Source organism: Ziziphus jujuba, chromosome 3 (genome assembly GCF_031755915.1).
Source record: "Ziziphus jujuba cultivar Dongzao chromosome 3, ASM3175591v1".
Taxonomy (NCBI): domain Eukaryota; kingdom Viridiplantae; phylum Streptophyta; class Magnoliopsida; order Rosales; family Rhamnaceae; genus Ziziphus; species Ziziphus jujuba.
Window position 1 is genome coordinate 7,769,784 of NC_083381.1, and position 10,169 is coordinate 7,779,952.

At 27.7% G+C, this 10,169-nt stretch overlaps 1 long non-coding RNA gene across 1 annotated transcript; it reads left to right on the plus strand.

Annotated features, from left to right (window-relative positions):
* Positions 1–823: 823 nt before the first annotated feature.
* LOC132803260 (uncharacterized) lies at positions 824–3,389 on the plus strand. Its single transcript, XR_009638340.1, has 2 exons — positions 824–1,288; positions 2,671–3,389. It is a non-coding gene; the product is annotated as an uncharacterized LOC132803260 (long non-coding RNA).
* The last annotated feature ends 6,780 nt before the right edge of the window (positions 3,390–10,169 follow it).

Sequence of the window (10,169 nt, forward strand, 5' to 3'; positions counted from 1 at the left end):
GATATCGAAGTGCTGCAAATTGTGGAGATTATTGTAGTAGGTGGGAGGGATAAGGTGGTACCATATAAGAGTGTGTTATCATACGGGTAATTTTTTAAGGCATGTTTTATCCTCGGGGGAAATGCTGTCGGATTTTCCATAGAATAGTCCGGTAGGATTTTCTTTGGGATCAGAGCTTGTCTAAGATTTCGAGAAGGGATCCTGGATGAGTCCTGGCAACTTGGTATTAGTTGTTTAGGTTTCGTTACTTCTAGGAGTTTTTGGGATATGATGAGGTGGTGTACTTTGGGTGATTCATCATCACCCTATAATTACGATCAATGGGGGGATAACATGACTAAATAGTCCAAATAGTGGTTACAAGTCTATTCATTGTATTTTTAGATGGATGTGTTAAATTTCAAGAATGAAATTTTTATAAAGAAAGTATATTGTAACGCTCGATCCAAAAAAATATTTCGAATTTGAATTTTTTGATCAAGTTTGATCTGAACTGACAAAATGAGTTCCATAATTAATTTTTTACTGTAGAAGAAATTTTATATTGATCAAAATACTATAACAAAATACTCATCGTCACAAATTTATAAACTAATAATATGTTAAAATCGAAATTAAAAATATAAAGTTACCGTCAAAACAATTCTAAACGCATTTTGCTAGTTCAATCAATTGGGTCCACTTATTTAAATGTTGTATTATTTTATTATTAAATTACTGTTCTTGGATGAATTAAAACCCACAACCGGTCTTACACTATATATTTTATATTATATATTATTGTAGTATTTATTGTATTTTATTTTAATAATATTTTATTCGCTTTTGTCTTTTGCTTATGTATATTTATTTATATATTTATTTTATATTATTCCATCTTTTATCGCCATCTTCTTCCTCCCGGACGACCGATCGAAAAACGAAAAGAGAAGAAAGCTACGGCGGCCTTTCATGGCAGTCACCCCATCTTTAATTGCTTCCAAATTTTGACCACCCATCAGAAATTACTTATACCAAATTGAAACCCACACTACCAGGAACCCATAGCCGTGTCTATCTTGCCATGGAATGGCCTAGCTCGTCGGAAAGCCATGGAAATCGGTGAAGTGTGCATTTGCCGATCACCATCTTCTGGTGGTCCTTTCCCACAAATTCGGACCCCTAAGTCCATTTCCAGGCTTAGATTGGCTCAAAACTCGCTGGTTCAGGAGATATGACAAAACCCATTTCGACAGCAAGGTCCCGGCCAGATTCCGACTACCTCCGGCGACGATTGGGCTAATTGAAGGTATATTCTTGATTTTCTCACTATAAGCTTTAATTTGGTACATAGAATATGAATTATAGTTGAGTATTTGGAAAGTTGCCATTAATGGAGCTAGAATTTATGTTTATGTTTAAATTGGACAGAATTGGATAAGTCTTTAGCCAATTTTGGTACAATTAAGTTTTTGATGATTGTTAGGAGTTATGGAAATGATCAATTTAAATTAATTGCCAAGATGCTGAAAAATCCCAAATTTTGAGTTTACATTGGATGGATGCACTTTGTATTTCATCCAATTGAGTGGACAATATTGATAGTTCTTGATTCATGAGTGAAATTGGGACTTAAGAATCTTAGTTGTATTTTCATTTACTTTATGGAAGTTCAAGTAATACTTTCATAAAATTTTAGACATCCAATGCTAAGCTAGAAAGTGTAAAAAGACTTTTATAGAATTGTGTAAGTTTACCTGTTATGTTTGATTGGAATTATCGTATGAAATTTAGAGTTAGCATGCGTGTGGATTGATATATATATATATATATATATATTTAAATACATACATGCAATTTTTAACAAACGAATTATACTTGATACATACATGCAATTTTTATGTTTGTTTTAAAATTTAATTAAATTATTATTTAATTTAATTATACTTGTTAATTCGTTTGTTAAAAATTGCATGTATGTATTTAAATATATATATATATATATATATATGTGTGTGTGTGTGTGTGTGTCTGTGTCTGTGTGTGAATATATATAGATATTTATGGATGAATAAATATATATATATATATATAAGTATATATATATATATATATATTGAATGTATTTATAAATGTCATACACACATACTTTTGTATATATATGTATATCTATAATATTGTGTTGTTGGAATTTCTGAAAAATGTATATGTTTAATGTTTAATGTTGAATTAAATATTTATGGTATTGAATTTATATCTTTGAAATTAAGAAAACTATAGTTTAAAACTATTGTTAAATTTGTTGTTGATTTTATGATGTGTAATAATTGTGCTTATATGAATTTAATCATAGATGAATTTTATGTGATTTTAAAGATATGTTTGATTTAAATTGATTTTTGAGGATTGAGGAAAATATCCTTTTAAATTATTATGCACAAATTATAATTATGCATTTAAATTTTTATGGATTGGCTTCGTTGTGGTAAAATTGATGGATTTACATGGATGGATTTAAAGTGTTGGATTTGGTATAAAATATATATATATATATATATATATATATGAATTCGATTATACTTTATTAGAATTTGATATTTTTTATAATATTATGAAAATCTATAGTTTTTCAATATATCATACAGTATTGGTGTTCTGTATTGTATATATGATTAACGTGCAATTTTATAGGATCTACTGTGGAAGCCATATCTGAGGGCTGACAAGTGTATTACATTATGAGTATTAGACACCTCCCTCCTTGGGCGCAGGTGGCTATTATGGATCAGCACGCAGGTTATATTCAGGATCATTCCCATGAGGGTAGGCAAGGCATAATGCAAAGTTAGCACTAAATGTCTCCTCCTAGGCCGTAGGATGGTTATTATTACGGGTTAGTGTGCATATGGTTGACTATTTAGCCATGGTAGATTATTAGCAATTGGCGCTATTGGAATGCCAAAATGACCGATTGCAGGTTTCTTTCTTAAACCTCCCTGTTGGGCTGTATTTGGGATGTTGAATATCGTTTGGCGCTAATGATATATAGTATGGTGCATCAAGCATATATATATATTTTATATTTTATTATGTTTGTATGTATCATATCATACGGGGACGACAATCCGACGTGATCCATGAAGAGCTAGCCTTGTAACTATGTTGCCTATAAGTTCAAGGGATTGAATGGCCAATTTAGGGAACCACCCCTGATTTGTATTGGTAACAGGGTACTGATGACAGTTAGAATTATAGATCGCATAGTATGTTAGATGGTATTGTATTTACCTTCGTATGAGTGTGCATATTTCATTATATATTAAGGATTTTAAAATATTATTTTATCTTATGTTACCTTATTTATTCATCATTTGATTTCTTAATAATATTCTTAATTGATTTTCTTGTCATTATTATTATTATTATTATTATTATTATTATTATTATTATAATACTTGTTATTATTATTGTTATTATTATTATGGTTGGTATTAATATGGTTGATATATCCTTATATTTATTGTTGTATTTAATTATTTATTTAATCATGATTATTATTATTATTATTATCAATATTATTTGTTAGTGTTCCTATAATTATTATTAGTATTATTTTCTTTGTATTATTATTATTATTATTATTATTATGTTATTATCGTTGTTGTTATTATTATTGTTGCTGTAATTGTTATTATCATTTATTATGATTAATTTTAGTATTTATTCCATTATTTATTTTCATTATTATTATCATTAATTATCATTGTTGTTACTATTTTTATTATTGGTATTTTGTGATTATTATTATTGTTATTATAATTATTAATTATTAATTATTTATTATTATTATTATTATTTTTAATATCATTATTTTTATTTTTATTGGTATTATTATCATTTATCATTATTTTTATCATTATTACTAGTATTATACGTAAGCCTTTGAGCAAATTTGAAAGTATTCGGGCAAATATATGGGCTTTCAGACAAATGTGGAAGCCTATAAGTATATAAGCCTTGGACATGTTATATTAATACTATTATTATCATTAAAATGACTATTATTATTATTATTAATGTGATGGTTGTTTTATTATTTTTCATTCTATATTACACATTAGTATATTTCTAAAACGATATTTGAAATCTCCCGGTAGTAATCCATGGATCTAGGTCATGACAAATCCAGCTAGGAGCTAGGAGAATTTGTAGCCAAGAAAATTTGTCATATGGAAATGTTGTAATCCTGTGCAGTCTATGGGCATACCACTACCAAGCGGTTGAATATGTAACAAAATAAAAATAAAAATAATTGAATAATAAAATTAGACATGATATTGTTCCAGGGATGGGGAGTAAAACAATTCTACACTAGGTTCTATTGCCATTAAAAAGTAAAAGGACTGTATATAAAAAATAAAAATACTTAATGAAGAATAAAAAAAGTAACAAGTAAATGAAGAATTTAAATGATGCTGAATAGAAAATTAATGATAAAGAACTAAGTCATAATAGTATGAAATTAGGATGGAACTAAAATGGATGTGATTGAAGTTGGATAAGCATGGGCATGCGGATACTGGAGTTTAATGTGTAACATCTTTAAATCTACACAAGGTTCTAATGCCTTTAAAAAGTGAAAGAGCTATATATAAGAAATCAAAATACTTAATGAAGAATAGAAATAGTAACAGGTTAATGAACTTAAATGACACTTAACAGAAAAATTAGTAATAAAGTACCAAGTTATAAAAGAATAAAACTAGAATTGAAGTAAAATGGATGCGGTTCAAGTTGGATAAGCATGGATACGCGGATACTGGAGTTTAATGTGTAGCATCTTTAATTTGTATAATATTGGAGTTATTTGTCATTTACATAGTTTAGAAATTATTTATAAATTGACGATCATAAACGTCTGCTTGAGTACTCTAGCCTCTGCTCATATTTAAGTTTAAAAGATGTGGCTCACATTCCGAATCTAACCCATTTGCTTAATTGACATCGTCCGGAAAAAAAAAAAAAAAAAAAAAAAAACCTTGACTTTGAGCATATACAGTAATCTGATTCGTTTGTGGATATATATAAGCTTTAATTCATTACAATATTTCAAAATCATGATTGTCAATTTTTGATAAAGCCCAGAAATATGCAGTTTTGAGATGCATGAGATTTTGTCTTCATCTGACTCCCAAAAAACCAAAAAATAAAAATAAAAATAAAAATCATTAGGTACACGAAGTGTATAAAACTCTTTACTATATCTTACGATCAGACAGTCCACTAAAAGGGATTCCCTTCCTTTAATAATCAAATCCAAATGTTCATGGAGTTCAAGGTTCACACTCCCCGCCGTCCACAGAATGTAGACCCATGTTGTGGAAAGATATACCAACGATTTTTTGCTGACCTTGCAAAGCAAATTAGATATTTATTTACTCATTTATTTATTATTCTCTATTTTTTTTTTATTTTTTCTTGGCTTGTTCTTCTATTATGATGTTAACATGATTAAAGTTTTATATATTGCCCCTTGTTTTTGTTTTTTTTTTTTGCTTATTTTCATTTTTATTCTTTTTACTTTTTTAATCCGATGTAAAGAATTACATGTTTGCTTTTATATTATATTCTTTTTAATCTAGATTTTATCTTCTGGTACAGCTGTTGATTCCATTTTAATTTCCTCCCCCACCAGCGGCAGCCAAAGCTTTAGTGATTAAACTTAGAACTTTAACACAATGAAACAAGCCACGAGTACTAGTACGTAGGCCCCATAACCAATTCAACAGATTTCGATTTTTATTTTTTCAAAATTAATTAGAATATCTAATAAATTCTAACTTCCACTAAAAGTATAGTGTAATAATATTTCAAGTTATCAAAATATATATAATTAGGTAGAAAATTCCAAAAACTTAAAAAAGGCCAATATATTATTAATATTGTTTTTTAAGGTATAATTATTTTCAAGTAAATTATTATACAATATATAATTGCTTTTTATATAAGATTTCATAAAACTAATTAATATTTGACAGGCCTATACAGAAGTTCATGAATCTGGACAATCTAGAAAGATTGTCTGGGATATAATACTTAATAAAAAAAAAGTTAATTATTAATTAGTATTTTGAAACTTGAAAAGTGTGTAAATTGAACCATAAAGTATGAGATTGCATAAATTAAATTATGAAATTTTAAATTTGTTACAAATCAATCTAATTGATTGCGGTGTAAATTTAAATGTTTGATGACATAAGCATGTAGATGTATATTGATGTCATAATTTTTTTTTCAACAAAAAAATAAAAAAATTTAAATAAAATATAAATTGTAAAAAATAAATTAGAGGATTGCTTGGTAATTGGCTCATTCGCCATATTTGAATTAGCATTGCACTTTGTATTGGAGCAAACTATATTATGTCCACGAACAAACTTCAATGTAACCATAAAGTAATAATGTAATTACCATGTTACCTAGCATTTGTTAACGCTGAAGAAGCTGTTGGGTTATGTTTACTTATCCCAACATTAAAAATTTAACTGCTGCACATTTGATAAATCCGGACATATCGCATATTGTCTGAAGATGCAACCTGTTCATCATTAATGGTCTCTCCATTCCTTAATTTTTGCTTCTCTAATTTTTGTTCGTCAAGCAATCCCTTCCACTCACTAACCCACTTGTCCCATTCCTCTTTTAACATTCTCAACTTTTCACTCTCTTGCTCACTTAAGAGCATTGACACATTGCGGTCCTCGGTCTTGTACATCTTCAGCTTCTTAGCAATTTATTTGGCTTGAGAAAGATGGAGACTTGGGCGCCATAAATATTGTAATATATAGACCAGACAATCAAGCGAAAGGGAGATGAAATAATGTGCCTTGAGAGGGCAATGGATTTAACAACAATAAAAACTTAGAAAACCAATATTCTTCCGTTTGTTTGTTTCCTTTTTACTTTTTCGTATCTATATTAACATTTAAAAGTATTTGATTTTTTTTTTTAATCAAAATTTCATCAACTTAGTGTATCCATAATCCAATCTTTATTCATCCCATGCTTTTTAGTGCATTCACCTTCTTTCATTTTAATGCTCGATAATTTTTGGAAAATTGCCATCAAGTTTAAATTTTGCAACATAGACTATCAAATTTTAATTTGTTACCTTTTGGTCCAATTGGAGCTTGGCTGATAGTGATTCACGGCTCTATCTCATGTGCCTCCCAATTAAGCAATATAAAAATGTAGTTTGGGTCAATTTGTTATATTGTGATACCCTCTAGCTTTAAGGTTTTGTAATTTAATGCTTTAAAATTTTGGCTCAGCAATTTAGCCCTTCAATTTTTCAATTCATTGCAACTTATGCCTTTTTCACTTTTTGACTAAAAAAGTCTTAACAATCATCTAATGTTATTAATATTAGATTGTATTAAATTTTAAACTATAAGATAGTAAAATACAAAATTTTATAACTATTTATAAAAATCTATAGTGTCAATATCTTCTAGTTTGAAATACGATACAATTTGATGATACAATTTGATACCAGTCAGATGACTTGTACTAATATATATATATATATTTTTTATAATTAAAGATACTAAAGTGCAAAATTCTAAAATTAGTTTTGATATTATGCATTTTAGTATATTTCAGTTTGAAAATTGATACACTATTTTAGTAACAATCACAAGAGATAATCATTTATCCCTTTTGTCAAAAGCTAAAGAAGGCTTGAATTGCAACAAATATAAATTGATGGCTTAAATTGATAAATTAAAAAGTTAAGGACTTAAATTATGAAACCCTTAACTTAAGGGTAAAATGCAATTAATCTCGATTTTAAAATATTTGTAAATTGATGACCAAGAACATCCCATGATGTTTCAGTGCTAGAGCCTTTAATTAAATTTGCGATTAATGTGGTTTACTATCAAAATAAGTCAACAAGTACGCTTAATTTTCATCGTGCAAGAAAAAGCCAAAAAAAAAAAAAAAAAGGACACCTGATTTTGACCTTTGGAATCAATTCATTTGTGTGGATATAAGTTTAATTCATTTCAATATTTCAATAACATCATTGTCAATTTTAGACAATGGAATATGATTCACTTATGGATAAGCCTAGGAATATGCAGTTTCATAAGCATATCTATAGCTTTTGTCTTTAGAATCATTGGGTGCACAAGTGAAAATCAAGCATTGGATGACATCTTTAGAGGCTTTTAAACCAAAAACCTTTCATATCTTACTATCGGACTGTTAACTAAAAGTGGATTCCTTCCAACACTATCTTTGGTAATCAGATTCAAATAGTTTTCATGGCGTTGTTGCTGTCTGTTTGCAAATTCATACTTGCTCAGTGAAGAGATAGTACCAGACCCCCGCGGTGGAAACACATATATTCCAACGATATATATCTAGATGACATTGTAAAGTAAAGACAGTTCATTTTATTCCTTTATTATCCTTTTGCTTTTTTGGGTCGTTCTTGGTTTATGATATTCACATAATTCAAAGTTTTATATGTTGTTCATTTTTTTTGTGTTGTTTTTACTTTTCCAACATTTGATTTTTTTTTTTTTTCATCAGCTTAATGAATACATAACCCAATCTTTAATCATCTCATGCTCTTTAGTGTGTTCATCTCAGTGTATTTTAATGCACTAAAATTTTAGAAATTACATTTTTGATTGTCAAATTTAAAACAAAAATTATATTTTTGATATTAAAATTTAAAACATTGTAATTTAAGCCTTCAAATTTTAATTTGCTGTATTTTAGTTCCATTAGAGTTTGGCTAATGGTGATTACATTTGATATGGTACAAGTTACTATCTACCATAATATTGCAGTTAATTTCCTATTATTACTTGTCTTCATTTGCTTTTAGAAAGATTTAAAAAAAAAATTGAAAATAGGTAGAATAATAAATGTTTGTAGATAAAAGTGATAGAATCTAGATGATTCCACGTCACATGAGTCTAGAAGTGGAGGTTCTAAAGATAAGTCTAAACGTTCTCAAGTTTTATATGATATTATTAGATATTATTGTAACTAATCTAATCATATGTAAGGCCATGTCTAATGGCTTCGGTAAGGATAGGATTAATGTTGGATAAAGGCTTATGTTTTGCGCTTTCATTGTAAATGGTGTTATGCTTCTGTACTGGTTGTAATATTGTATATGGGTGTATTGGTTTTTCAGTAGATTAAATATACAAGTTTATTGTCCTTTTCCATAAATTTTAAGAGATGTATTCAATTTAGAGTTTGATCGATTTAAAATAAGTTATAGATTTTAAAAAATTTGATAATTTATTATGAATTTCTATAGATTCCATAAAGAATTTATAAGAATCCAACAAAATTTTTGAGGAAAAATGTTAGATTTCATATTGACAATTTTTTTTACAATTTTACGTTTAAAATCTTTTCAAATCTATTAAAATCCATCATTTTTTTAAAATATTTTAAAATCAATGACTTTTTAAAGAATTATAGATTTTAAAAGAACTTTACAAAATCTTAATTTAATACATTTGGATTTTAATGGACTCTTATAAAATCTATTAAAGTCTGAATAGAATATCATTAAATTTGTATGGATTCCTTTAAAATTTAAATCAAATATCTTTAAACTTCTAAAAACTTTTAAAATTCTTCAAATTTTAAATTGAATACACACCCATTAATATGGTTTCAGAGTCAGTGTTTCAAGAGTTTTTGGAATCAAAATTCGACAACTCTACTCTTGGTTCAAAATTTAATAAATCTATCCCACTCCCAAAAGATGTCTACTCTGGATTCAAAACATACAATTCTATCCCACAAGATATTTCTATTTAATTGATGAAATGATCACGAATTTTGTTATTTATCAATAGTTTTCATATTGATATGATTATTTTTAATAGGTTGCGTTTAATGCTTCTATATTATCTTAAAACTAAAAAAATAAACTCTCAATGGTAATATATTAAATTTTCATGTCTAATCCTTTGATGCTATGTCATCAGTAATAGCATCTGGCATTTTTCTGTCCGATGTTACTAGGTCCCTTTATCTTTGATTCCGTAATTATGTCTTCTTTATACGTGGCAGCTTATTACGTGAACGTTGGCTCATATTGACAAACTTTTTGCTCTTTCCAGACAGCTTATGCTTCTTCATCAAGCACAAAA